A 14,112-nucleotide genomic window follows, 5' to 3' on the forward strand; every position below is an offset into this window, starting at 1 on the left:
GACAATCGGGCTGGCCCAGTCAATGTGGGATTCTTCTACCCATTACAATTCTTATACCCATTTTCAACATATTTCTCGATTCTTCCTGAATCACTTTTTTTTGTGTTCAGGCAGGCGATAGGGCCGGGTCCTAATAACGACGCTCGGTTCGGTCTCGATATGGAGCTGAATCAGATTAGTTTGACCAGGCAGGGGTGAAAACAAGTCAGAATACTCACGTTGAAGGTTCCGGGTATTGATGAGCTGGCCAGCCAAGAGACGATTGTCCCCGGTGACCAGAGCACCCTGCCGCTGTCGGCCGGTGCTTTCTGGCCCCAGGTCATCCTCGTTTGTAACCAGCATAGCCAACATTACCTCTCCTGCTCCCTCCATTGCTTCAGCAAATTAATGTGATATATCTGACGTGAACTAGCCCTATCAGAACGAACTACCTCATAATTTGGAAAAGTAATTTTGAGCTGGAAGTGGGTAGCGGTACAAGTACTTTATCTCCTGTGAAAATGTGCGCAGTTTAGTGGCCCTGTCATAACGCCGGCGTTGGTCATCCTGGGCCTTAAGCAAATGCTCCGTAGTAAGCCGCCCCAGTGTGTAGAGTTTTGCTCTAAGGTCCATAATATATTAAATTTCATTTTTACTGTTTGAAGGCTCGTCCTCCCAAGCCTCTCTAACGACATGCAAAACCCCTCAGAGCTGTCTGCCATAGAGAAGCTCAAAGGGGGAAAAACCCGTGGAGGCTTGGGGAACCTCCCGCACATCGAAAAACAAGGGCTCTAACCACTTATCCTAATTTTTCGCGTCCTCATGAGCGAATTTCCGGATTATTGATTTAAGTGTGCGATTAAATTGTTCCACCAGCCCATCTGTTTGTGGGTGATAGACGCTAGTGCAAATCAGTTCAACGCCCAACAATCCGTAAAGTTTGCGCAATGTGCGTGACATGAACGCGGTGCTTTGGTCTGTGAGAATCTCATTGGGGATTCCCAATCGGGAGATTATATGAAACAGAGTTTTAGGGTAGAAAAGAACAGATTCAGTAGCAGGTGAAACAAATTTTATTCTTCTCAAAAAAACACAAAATATCCTCAAAAAGGCAGTGCAAAACTCAAAAAAGCTAAACTCAGAAATCGGCGCAGTTCCGGGTGCTACCACCAAGGCTTTACTGGGCAACAGAAGAAGAGATGAACAGGATCAGGTGAGTTCCGGATATTACCGCCAGGGGGGGAGAGAGCGATACCAACCACTCGGCCAGGACAGGAGAAGAAGAGCCTTACGGGTGCTGCTGGGCGTTTTCCCTTGATGGAGGTTAAGTAGCAAGAACTGGGCAGCCAGACCGAACCACAGCGAGCCGGATGACGGGACAAAGTATCAAAATAAAGGAGAGTGAGAAAGAAACAAAACCAAAACAAGCTGGTGCTTAGAGTCTGGGGAAACAGTACACGACAAGACAGATTACTCACAATGGATCAACGTACAAGCCTCACGAGCATGTAAAATGGACTGACGAAAGACAAGAGACGAGAGGAGACTAAATAGGGGAGAAATCAAACAGCAACAGGTGAAGGAGGGAATCGCAAATTGACTACCAGGTCTCTAAGGTGGGGAAACAACAAGCACGCGGACAAGGAGCACATGGCCAGCTGTCAAAACAAAAACCACGTGCTCCAAACACACAAAGACAAAAAAACAGGTAAGTCATTCCATACTCTTAACACAGAGCCTCCGCAACACTCTTTGCTGAGACGTTACGGCATGTCTTAGCATGTCATCACACGACTGCTCCAGTGGAAAGTCTTTCCAGTGGGAAATTCCCAGCCCTTCTCCTGAGTCAGCACGCGACGTCACTGCTTGGGATTCTCCCAGCTAAGCGACACGGCCCCTATCCGGTGACCAGGGGCAACAATTAGGGTGGCGGGGATGCAAATCAGCACAATCACCTCCTACAGAGAGCAGAGTTTTGGTGCGCTATCCTTGTCCCCGCCAATGCATCGGCGTAGCCCTTCTCACTATAGCCCCAGGGCCAGCAAGACCAACCGATTGAACCGGAGAGAGACCTGGCTCTGTCTAGGGAACCGCCAGGGGTCGTGGCTCCACCACTCCTTCTAGATAGGGCCCAGCCCCCCTTGGGACGCTCGGCAGATCCGACATCTGTGCACCCCCATATGGGTGCTGGTGTGGGTGGTCCCCACCGTCTGGGCTTGGGAACAGGAGGAGATAGAGGGAGAGGGGAGAAAAGAGAGAGAGGAGAGAGGTTATTTTTTTGACCCTGGACCTGGCCACCAGGTAATCCTCTGCCAGCCGGAAAGCCGTGTCCAGATCGTCTGGCCAGTGGTTCTGGACCCACTCCAATGTCCGGGAGGGGAGGCGAATGATGAATTGCCTAGTACTACGGCATCCATCAGCTTGGCTGTGGTTCAGCCATCCTGCACCAGCCATCTGCGGCAGGCGACAAGGAGCTGCTCGGGGAACACAAAGCGCTGGATAATGGCTCATTTCAGGTGAGCATATACCAGGAGACTCTGGGCCAGTTACTGCTGTGCAGCAATCTGTGCTTTGCCCGACAGCAGTGGGATGATCCGACTACTCAGCCTGTGGCCAGCCACACGCCTCAGCCATCTTCTGGAAAAGATCAAGGAATACTTCTGGGTCATCCTCCAGCACCATTTTCTGTAGCGTGAAGGGAGGGTGGAGGGATGGTCAGATGTTGGAGCGAGCCGGATCTCTTGGGTCAGCAGACTCCGGATTACCTTTTGGTCCACCCGCTAGACTTGGAAACAAGGTTCTAGATCTTTCTTCAACTCCACCAGTGCATGATGTTGTTCCTAGTGGAGAATCGCAAGTGTCTAAATGACTTCCGCGTATGGACTAGTAGAAGGAGTAAACATTCTGGCAGCGAAATTTCTTCTTCTTCCCGGGTTTCGGCACCACTGTAGTAAAGTTTGTTGTTGTGCGGGAAGAAGAAGACAGGGTCGGCGATATCAGGTAAGTAATATATCTTTATTTTATAAATGCACAACACTCACAGCTGTGTATGTGTGTGTGTCCTCTCTCTTCTCCCGGCTGCTCCTTCTGTTCTCCTTAAGAAGGGTGTCTCTCTGGCCCAATCACTAGAATAAACAGGTGATATTTATTATTTCTGATTGGCCTGCTGATTAGCCGCCAGGCTCTGAGCATGCTCTCCCTCCTCATTGGGTGTTCGATCATGCTTACCTCTCCACAAACGGTTACAGAAAACAAGTAAAATACACATAAATAAGAGAATGTGTTGAGAATGTGGTAAAATCTGAAAACAGGGTAAAAATCAGGCTGCCGTGAGGGCTTATTTTCTCGATTGTTTTTTAAAACTGTTGGTTGGGTTTGGGGAAGGTGGTGGGTAAGGGGATTGGTGCTTTTAACAACACTATCGGTTGGTTTAGGGAAAGAGGAGGGTGAGTCAGTCGATCAGTCATTCAGTCAGCCAGTCAGTCAGTCAGTCAATAGCAGCCTCTGGTGGATTTACGCAAGTACAGCGGGTGTGAATGGCACTCGAGAGACAAATTTCACCTCTTTTTTTTTTTTTGCTCCTGGGACATATTTGGTGCCCTCCAGATTATATTTAGCGGTGAGTTTACAGAAGGAGCCTGGGTTGGAATTGAAATTAAATCAATTGATGAATGGACGGATGGATAGATGCATAGATGGATGAAGGAATGATATAATGCATGAACAAACAAACAAATGAACATAACTGTAAACCCTCCAGTTTTTCCCGAAATTCTTCCGTATTTTACAGTTTTATCCCACTATCATCCTGTAAAGGTATTTTCCCATATTTCTCCTGTATTTTCAGTCTTTCTATGAAGGGTGGCAATAAACATTAAGGAGCCGATCCTCCCTATACGCAACCCATACCACCGAACCTCTAAGGGCCGCCCCTTGCTCTTAAATGTGAGTCTGTTCTTTGCTTTCGCTTTATTTAGACATGAAAACACCTTGAAATAAATATAAAAATGGCGGGATTCCCTTTCCTTTTCATTACTCCTCTTATGCAGTCTTCAAAAGAGTCATATAGCTGTGCATTACTGTCAGCTGACGCGCTCCAAAGTGATAAATAGATGCTGTTTCCCAATTGGATTCTGTACACGGAATTTGAAGCAGAGCAAAAGTCTGGGTTTTGGGTGCGTGTTTAAATAAACTTACTGTATACACATAATTAATAATAATACCATCTAAAGATGTTGATCTTGGTGTTTTTTTTTTTTCAAATTCAACAAGTTTTGTTTTAAATGAGCAAAAAAAGTTAGAAAAGCAATTAAATGCTTAGATGTGTGTATTTATAAAGTGACACCTCTGTTATTTAATGTAATCAAATGAAAAATCTAAATAAATGAAATTCATTTTTTGTTCTTTATTCAGATTTTAGAACGTGATTCTATTTCTTTATAATAGCTATTAATTTTATTTAGCTAAACTTTTTTTAATTTATTTGCTGCTAATGTGCTATTAGTACTATTAATTATTATTTTTTTAATTACTTGTTTAATTTTAGGATACGAAGGTGTTGGAAGGTTATCCCTTATTATGGTGGCCATATCCCTTATTTTCACAATTCCCAATGTTGACAGGTATGCAAATGATATCAGGTATGTAAATTTAAACAGTATTTAACTCCAAGATATTAAACCAGAATTGCAACCATTTCAAATTAACTTCCAATTGTAAATTATAACAATATTAAATTGCCAATTAATCAACCAGGAAATCAATCAATCAATAAATCAATCAAAAAATCAATCAATCAATCAATCAAAAAATCAATTAAAATCAATCAATCAATCAGTCACTCAGTTAGTCAATCAGTCAGTCATACAGTCAGCCAATCACTTAATCAATCAACCAATAATATTTAAAATGTGAAATAACATTTTATGTGAACATGTTTAAATAAATCAATTGTAATTGGTCAACGTTTTCTCACCATAGATGTCATTTTAGACTTCTGAAATTACAGTAATCTGAATATTTGAAAAATGAATAGATCAGGTTTCAGTTTTATTGGTAAACCCTACAAGAAATTATTATTAAAAAGCATTTTTGAGTCATTACATCTGGTAAAAATGTCCAGTTGGTTTATAGATTTTTTTAATAGGATCTGTGATTAACCTCAGTGAGAGAGCTTTAATCATTTCAGCAGTGATTTGCATAAATTACACACTTTCAGACCTCAAACGTGAAAACTATTTTGTGCTTTAAAGATGTAAAAAAGTTGCAGCATGAGCTTAGTGAAAGTGCATGGCTGATTTACCTATACATTTGATTGTAAACTGTGCATAATTTGACTGCAATTCTCCTGATTTCATATTTTCAGATGAAAAACATGGCTAGCAGCATTTGTCTGTGATGTTGACTTTGACACATCATATCCTTAACTTGCCTTTAATAAAGAGTATAAAGCCGAGGTAACAGAGACAGATTGTCAGTCATGTTTTTCATTAACCTCTCTTACTCACCGTCACTAAAACAATTACATGCACTAATCAACAGAACCCTTGTGTTAATTTCTGAGGGTGGCTGTTTCAATTGTTTCTAGTTACTCAGTCATAAAAATTAAACAAATATGAGCTCCCCTTCAGCAGTCTACATACTGTAACTCCATCAGATATCTGATTAACAAGAGACTAGGCTTGTACTGTGGTCTTATATACCAATTACAGTCTGATAATGGCTACTTAGGAACATACTCTAGTGAATGCTGTGGGGATTTTTTCCCATCTACATATATAATGAGTGGAAATGTATTGGGTTTTGGTAAAGAATCACCTTTGGCTAGTATTTATCCAATAGAATAGAGGTTTCAAACTCATTTGATAGACACAGTTGCAGGGCATGACAAATTTAAAAATATAAAAACACACAATTAATGTGATTGAATAAGATGCTATACTTTGTCACTTGTTGACTCATATGCCATTAAAAAGGATAGTTCACCTTAAAATGAACATTATTTTCATGAGTACAACTTTACAGAAGATTTCTAGCTGAAACTGTGATCCTTATTGATACATAAGTTTCATTTTAATGGCTATTAGCAAATCGAGAGTCAAAACAAAACAGTTTATAGAAATAGTTTATAGCAATAGAAAAAAATGTAATCTGCCGAGGCAACAGTGTATTAATGGTGGTTTGTTTTTTTGTCTTTAATAGTGTGGCAATGAAAAGAAATTCCTCCAGCAATTTATTTTCTTCAGGCTACTGACTTCACTCCATCTGAAGAAGCCAGAAATTGAAGATTTGTTGTTCAATGATTCTGCACTTTCACAAAACCACTAATCAAAAACAACAAAAGTGAAGATCCTATTGAAGTAAAAGGTACTTTTCAGAGCTTCTGTGATTAAAAGAGGAATTTTTGTGAAAGTGCCAAATTCAGGTTAGTGTAGAATCCATATTTTTTGTCTGATTAGTTTGATTCATTACTCAAAACTAAAAATCAAGAGCAATGCCAACAAATAAAATAAATAACAAATAAAACAGTAGTCATCTTTTGAAGTGGATCAAAACCTTACATCAAAGTTGCCCTAAAACTACTGAACAACACCCTTTCTTGTCTTATGATGATTTTGAAAAACCTCTTTGATCCACATCAGATGTTGACTACTGTGTGTGCGTGCATGTATGTGTGTGTCTGTCTTTGCTCCTTTATATAATATAATAATATAATATACTATACTATAATTAGATTTTTTATTACTGTACATATATGTTCTTTCAGACTACTGAATGCATATATACACACACACACATATACACACAATTTTTTTTTCTTTTTTAATATTTCCAAAATTATGTTTTATATTGCAACTATTAAAACTATTTTGTTTAGAAATGTATTGAAAAAAATCTTCTCTCTGTTAAACATATATTGTGAAAAAACTAAACAGGGGGGCTAATAAATCATAGGGGGCAATTATTCTGACTTTAACTGAATGTGTGTGTGTATATATATATATATATATATATATATATATATATATATATATATATATATATATATATATATATATATATATATTATGATGATGCAATGCAATTGTCGCTTTAAATGCTTTAATACAGGATGAATTCATATTGGCATATTGTCATCAAATTACGGCTTGTTCACATTAAGAACAATAACTATAATGCTAATAAAAGTAAAACTCTTACTAGTGGTTAAAACTAAAATATCAGCAGACATATATACACAGTGGAACAGTGGGTAGCAATATAAATGAAATAAGACCTCAATATACCATGCATTTAGTTTTGCCTGAATGTGTATACTTTTTAAGTGTCAGTACCCATTGGCTTGCATTTTAAAAACACCAAGGACTTCATTTAGCCCTGAGGGTGAGTAAATTAACGGCAATCTTTCATTTTTGAGTGAACTATCTCTTTGCATAATTGTTGAAATGAGCAGAATTCATCAAATATCCAAAGCGTGCCTGTGGTTTACATTCTTCATACAAACATGCACAACAGAAATGTTCACTGTCATTTATGCATGCTTTTGATTTTGTCGCGACACTGTGAATTCCAGCCAGAGCTCGGAGAGGGCTATTTGGTGGGTGAATAAACCCACACGGCGCTGACTGGGTCTCTTTAGCCCACCTGCTCCTCACAATGACCACTCAGTTCTGGGTTCTGAACAGCACCATCTGGAACAATGGAGCAACTCTGTCCATGCAGGACTGGTGCAGCTGGAAACACATTAATGTGTGCATAATTATCCACATATGTTGACTGTTTTGATGTTTACGGTCAAAGTTATGTATCTTTAAAGGGATAGTTCATCTATTGGTGAAAGTTCTGTCATTATATACTCACTATCAACTTGTTCCAAACCAGATTAAGGTTGTATCTTCTGTTGAACGCATAGAAAGATATTTTGAAGAATGTTTTTAGCTGGTAAGCAGGCCTGGAGTGTCTATTGGGAGAATGAGAATAATTCCTGGTTGGTCGCTAATAAATTGGGCATGGGTTAGGCAATCACACACAGTATGCAGAAAATGAATCTTGTTCATTTTTAATGAGAGACACAGAGAAAGTGACAGTTTGAAGACAGTGTAAAGAAATGCTGGGTTCCTTACAATTGATTTCTGTTGGGACAACATGAAAGAGTTAAGTTAACTTATTAGCTTTTCCAACTTTAAGTGGATTGAACATAAAACATTTAAGCTGTTCCATAAAAAAAACTCAATGAATGTGTTGTTTCAGCTTGTTTTAAATAAGTAGTTTGAACAAACAGCAAATGTAATTTTTTTGTGTGTTTATACAGGGTCAGACAGAATTTGTGAAGCATTTTTGCTTATTAATTGCAGAATTTTGTTAATTTGATTATGCTAAATGATTTCAAGTGTATAGGATCTAAAAATGCAATAAATGACATCTAAAAAAAATAGTAACTTCTTAACTTTTATTTAAGGTTTGTAATGAAAACCCAATGAGAAGCATTTGTTTGGTAAACGAAGCCACAGCTGTCTCATATAATAAATTCAATAAAAGACAGAGAAAGTCTAACTTTACAAATTGTATTGCACAAAAAACACCTGAACATTTGCATATTTTTTATTAAATATTATAAATAGTACATGTTTAAATAAACTGAATGACTGGCTCAGCAATCAGCAGAAATTGTCTGTAGACGATTATTTGTAGGGATAGTTATAGGCCATATTCTGAATGCTAAAAGGCAAGCCACATAAGCATGGTGTGAGTACATTTTAGTAGATTGTTTGCTTAAAGTCAATTATGTTAAAATGTTAATTAAAACATTAGTATGCAGTTTGGTAAATATCTATATTATTTTTAAACATTAAAAAAAAATGTATCTTGTAGTACAGTAGGCTAAAGTCAGTAAGCTAATATTACTCCCCACTCTGCGGGAAGTCATTGACTTCTATAGCATTTATTTATCTATTTTTGGGCCCCTGTGAATGTTAATTGCTACTGGTCTAATTTTCTTTTCTTTTCTTCTTTTGCTCACTGCGATTCTCTGATTAGTTGATTCTATAAAGCATTACAGCTAATGTATTTTTTCCTGCTCAAGTTCCTCTATTAAACAGAGTATTCCAAAAAAATTATAATTAATGAGAACAGATGGGTTCAACGTAGGTAAATGCAACTGATTACCTACACTGGTCTTTAAAGATTTAACAGTTACTCTGTTTTTCCCCAGAAGCAGACTGTTTCACTCAATACCTTCTGGCTTCACACTCAATGCTGAGAAAAAAAAAGTCTATATTAAGTTAAACCTTTTAAACTGTCAGTTTCACACCACCAGAATCATTCAAGAAATGGCAGAACACAGACATCATTAAAAATTCCTAGTGTGTGTTCAATTCAAAAATTCAAATGCAGAATCATTAAAATGTCCTGAAAATTAATCCTTATGTTATTTAAATTCAATTTCAAAGTTTATCGTTCCTGCGGTAAAGTTAGGATTTTTTTTAGGACAACAGTACCTCCAGCAGAAAAGACATCCAAAGATGCCATTATAAATTGTAAAGAAATCTTTGTGTTTGAAGCTAATGAAGACAACAGATGTCAATGATTCATTTGAATGATTCAGCTTGACATGTTAACTTAATTGTTTCTCAAAATAAAATAAAATATTGGCTGCATCCAAAATACTCAGTAGGTATAGCATTTTAATGTGAATTTACTACTTGACGGATAGAAAAGTACTTTCTATAGAGTATGAATGTGAGTGAGCTCAAACGTAATACGAATGCCATTTTGTCATTGTCATGTGACATACCTGCTTCACTTCCATTCATAAATTCTCTCATGGTGCATCATGGGATTTTGCAGCATCTATTGGATGTGCACTTCAGAATCTTGCCGGCATTCGTACATCATCTGGGTACTTCTTGCATACTGTTAATTAAATTCTGTGAATACGGACATACTACTTAGCTCACATACTGTTTTTTGCATACTATATGGTATGGAAGAATTTGATTTGTGATCAGTCATTGTTCTCAAAGTGGAAAAAAAGTTTTTGTTTTTACCATATAGAGATATAGCCTGCACAAACTACATTAAATATGCTAATATAGTTAAATATTTGAGCAATACCTACATTAAAACTATTTATTTACTATCATTACATTTAGGAATTTGCATATTCTAAGAAACTGGTATCATAATTAGTTCATTTTAAAACATCCAAGACTATAATTTGCTTTTTATGATTGAAAAATGGGCAAGAAACAGTTGTTTACAATCTAAATTGTGTTAATCATCATTTTTGAAGCCAATAATACTTTAGATAGCACTGAAAATGAGGCATATTTTATTGAAATAACAAATGTATGCTGTAATGGTGTCTACCTGCCTCTTCCCCATCATTCACCTTTGAGTGCAAATAATGTTCAAGTTGTTAATGGCCAAGTTCAAGTTGGTTAATGGTTACGTTCAGCATTATTAAATCATTAAATAGCTTGACTGATGAATGATGCCAACTAATAAATGACACTGTTTAGACTATACTGGAAATTCATAATGCAGTTTTCCAAAGCGTAATTTAACTTAATTTGTCAAGGTAATGGTTTTGGTAATTACATTTAATTCACGTTTTACACCATTTTTGCTGAGCTAAACACGGCACTTCGAGTGGGTGACTACTAGCAGTTTGTGCTGGCACACACAAAAATAAGCTTTAAGACATCCTAATGCTGTTCTTGCACAGGGGAACGTTCTGCTGATGTGCAGTTTGTTTCTATGACTGATTTTCCTCAAAATAGCTGGGTTCCAGTCTGGTATATAAGAAGGAAGCCTGTTCCTCATTCTGCTGTGAACAAGGCTTCTTTTCAGTTACATATGGTCATGAAAATACATGGTTCATGGGGGCTATTATGATTTTTTTCCTTAGTGTGTAATATAGTTGCATGTGTATATAAATAAACTATGAATTGCACACCATAAAGGCACAATATGCACAGTTTTTTCATTAAAATATCCAAAAACTGATAGAACAGTGTTGTATATTGTGCTGACCTATGTACTTATATTATCCCAAATGTTTTGAAGAGTGTTCAAATCCTGAGAAATAAGCAATTTAAAGATTGTGTCCATGCTAAAATATACCCTAAACATCCTTTTTTAGTTTAATAAGAAACAAAGAAACACCAAAAATGCTTTTATACTGTACAGTATGTTGGGTATTTATTCATTCATTTTTTTTTTTTTTGGCTTAGTCCCTTTATTAATCTGGGGTCACCAAAGCGGAATAAACTGCCAACTTATCTAGCCTATGTTTTACGCAGTGGATGCTGTTCCATCTGCAACCCATCACTGGGAAACACCTATACACTCTCATTCACTACAGACAATTTAGCTTACGCAATTCACCTATAACACATGTCTTTGGACTTTGGGGGAAACCGGAGCACCCTGATGAAACCTGCGACAACATAGGGAGAACATGCAATCTCCACACAGAAATGCCAACATGACTATATTTTTATTCTTTAGCTCAGCCATGAAGAGGATTTATGCAGGAGGATGTTTTAAAGATGACAACCCCAATGATTCTACGCTCAGTCAAGGGGTTCATTCTTCATTCGTGGATTACTCAGTAACCTGGATTTGGTCATTGACGATTTGACATGATCAAGGATCCAAGTGTTGTTGTCAAAGCAACAGTTCTGGTAGCTCAAACCTGGGGTCCGTTCTTCGTACCTTTCTTAAATGATCTAAGATGATTTGGCAGATCCTAGATCTGTTCATCTTGATAACTGATATCTGGCTAATTAAGTTCTTCAAACAAGTTCAGGAATCAAATTACAATGTCAGGGTGAACTGATCTGAGATCACTGCGTGTGTTGTGAAGGACTGACCTATCGATCCTCGAAATCATGATCAGCAATCCAGCGTAATGACGTCATCTGATTACTATTCATTTATCCATGTGAGCTAAATTACATCAAATTCACAGTAAATGGTTTGTTAAATATGATACGCAATAACTTTACACCTTGTTGTGGGCTGCATGCTTGACCCTTTCATGTGTCAAGAGCAGTTTATTTAGTTTTACAGTTAGAGCGGATTTTCCTTATTATAGTGGCCATAGTAGTATTATTGTAGGCAGCTTTTTAATCGGTGTAAAGAATAAATGGATGTTTACAATAACATTTTGATATAGTAAAGGCGTCTGCAACTTTTATGAAGCATCAAATCACTGTCATATTAACTGTAAACATGTTCATGACTGCTATATATACTATATGTATATATGTATACTATATACTATATGTATATAATTTTTTTTATTTTATTAATAACTATAACTTTATATATATAGTTAAAAATATTTACATTTTTCCCAAGTGTATATAACTACTACTGTATGAAAATATCAGAATTCGGTACATACTTTTGTGTATTATCTTTGTTTGAACTGAGCCGATCTAATCCTGTTTATATAAATTGAACCTGCTCCCGACCAGGGGTCTGTTCTTTGTACCTCACTTAAATGATCTAAGATTATTTGGCAGATCCTGGATCTTTTAATCTTGATAACTGATCTCTCGCTAATTTGGTTCTTCAAACAAGTTTGCGAATCAGATTAGAATATCTGGATGAACTGATCTGAGATCGCTGCGTGTGTTGTGAAGGACAGATCTATCTATCCTCGAAATCATGATCAGCAATGCAACGATTGGCTGACGGCACAGCAGCGTAATGACATCATCTGATTAATATTCAATTATCCATGTGAGCAAAATTACATCAAATTAGCAGTAAACGGCTTGTTAAATAAGACATGCAATAACCTTCCACATTTGTTGTGAGCTGCAGGCTTTACACTTTCATGCGTCAAGAGTATTCATCATGTATTTCAATGCAAATCAATGTATAGTTTTACATTTAGAAAATATTTTCTTTATTATAGTAGGCGTTTTTTAATCGGTGTAAAGAATAACTGGTTGTTTACAAAAGCATTTTCATATTGGTAAAGGCGTCTGCAACTTTTGTGAAGCATCAAATCACTGGCATATTAACTATCAAAACATGTTTATGTATGCATAAATGTATTATTGCTTTAAAAAAAGTCACATATTGTGCATTTCTATTATACACAATTTGTACTAAAGCGATCTAAAAAGTTCATATCAAAGTTTTCTCTTTGCACCACCAGGTGACAGTCTTTGTACTTTCATTTTGAGGGTGCAGATTGCATACGTTTTATTAATATGTATAACTTTATTTAATTTATTAATGACTATAACTTTATATATATAGTTTAAAAATATGTACCACTTTCCCAAGTGTATATAACTACTACTGTAAGAAAATATCAGAATTCGGAACATACTTTCCGTATTATCTTTGCTTGAACTAAACCGATCTAATCCTGTTTATATGAATTGAACCTGCTCCCGATCAGGTTTGACCTAGCAGAACTGTTGCTATGACAACAACTCTCAGATCAGCTTTGAAGAACGAAACGATCCTGGATCGTGTCATATCGTCAATATCCAAATCCAGCTAACTGAGTAATCCACGTACGAAGTATGGACCCCAGGTTTGAGCTAGCATAACTGTTGCTATGACAACAACTCTCAGATCAGCTTTGAAGAACGAAACGATCCTGGATCGTGTCAAATCGTCAATATCCAAATCCAGCTAACTGAGTAATCCACCTACGAAGAGCGGACCCCTGGGGTCTGTTCTTCGTAGCTCGCTTAAATGATCTAAAATTATTTGGGAGATCCAGGATTTTTAATCCTTTTAATCTTGATTACTGATCTCTGGCTAATTAGGAAAATACCATAATAAAGAAAATATTTTCTAAATTTAGAACTAAATACATTGATTTGCATTGAAATACATGATGAATACTCTTGAAACATGAAAGGGTCAAGCATGCAGCCCACAACAATGTGTAAAGTTATTGCGTATGATATTTAACAAACCGTTTACTAATAATTTGATGTAATTTTGCTCACATGGATAATTGAATATTAATCAGATGATGTCATTACGCTGCTGTGCCATCAGCCAATCGTTGCATTGCTGATCATGAATTCGAGGTTCGATAGATCAGTCCTTCACAACACATGCAGTGATCTCAGATCAGTTTATCCAGACATT

At 37.0% G+C, this 14,112-nt stretch overlaps 1 protein-coding gene across 4 annotated transcripts in view; it reads left to right on the forward strand.

Annotated features, from left to right (window-relative positions):
• Positions 1–14,112, forward strand: part of sema5a (sema domain, seven thrombospondin repeats (type 1 and type 1-like), transmembrane domain (TM) and short cytoplasmic domain, (semaphorin) 5A) — a 397,269-nt gene that overhangs the window by 220,398 nt on the left and 162,759 nt on the right. The window lies entirely within an intron of this gene.

Source organism: Danio rerio, chromosome 24 (genome assembly GCF_052040795.2).
Source record: "Danio rerio strain M-AB ecotype USA chromosome 24, GRCz13ab, whole genome shotgun sequence".
Classification (NCBI taxonomy): domain Eukaryota; kingdom Metazoa; phylum Chordata; class Actinopteri; order Cypriniformes; family Danionidae; genus Danio; species Danio rerio.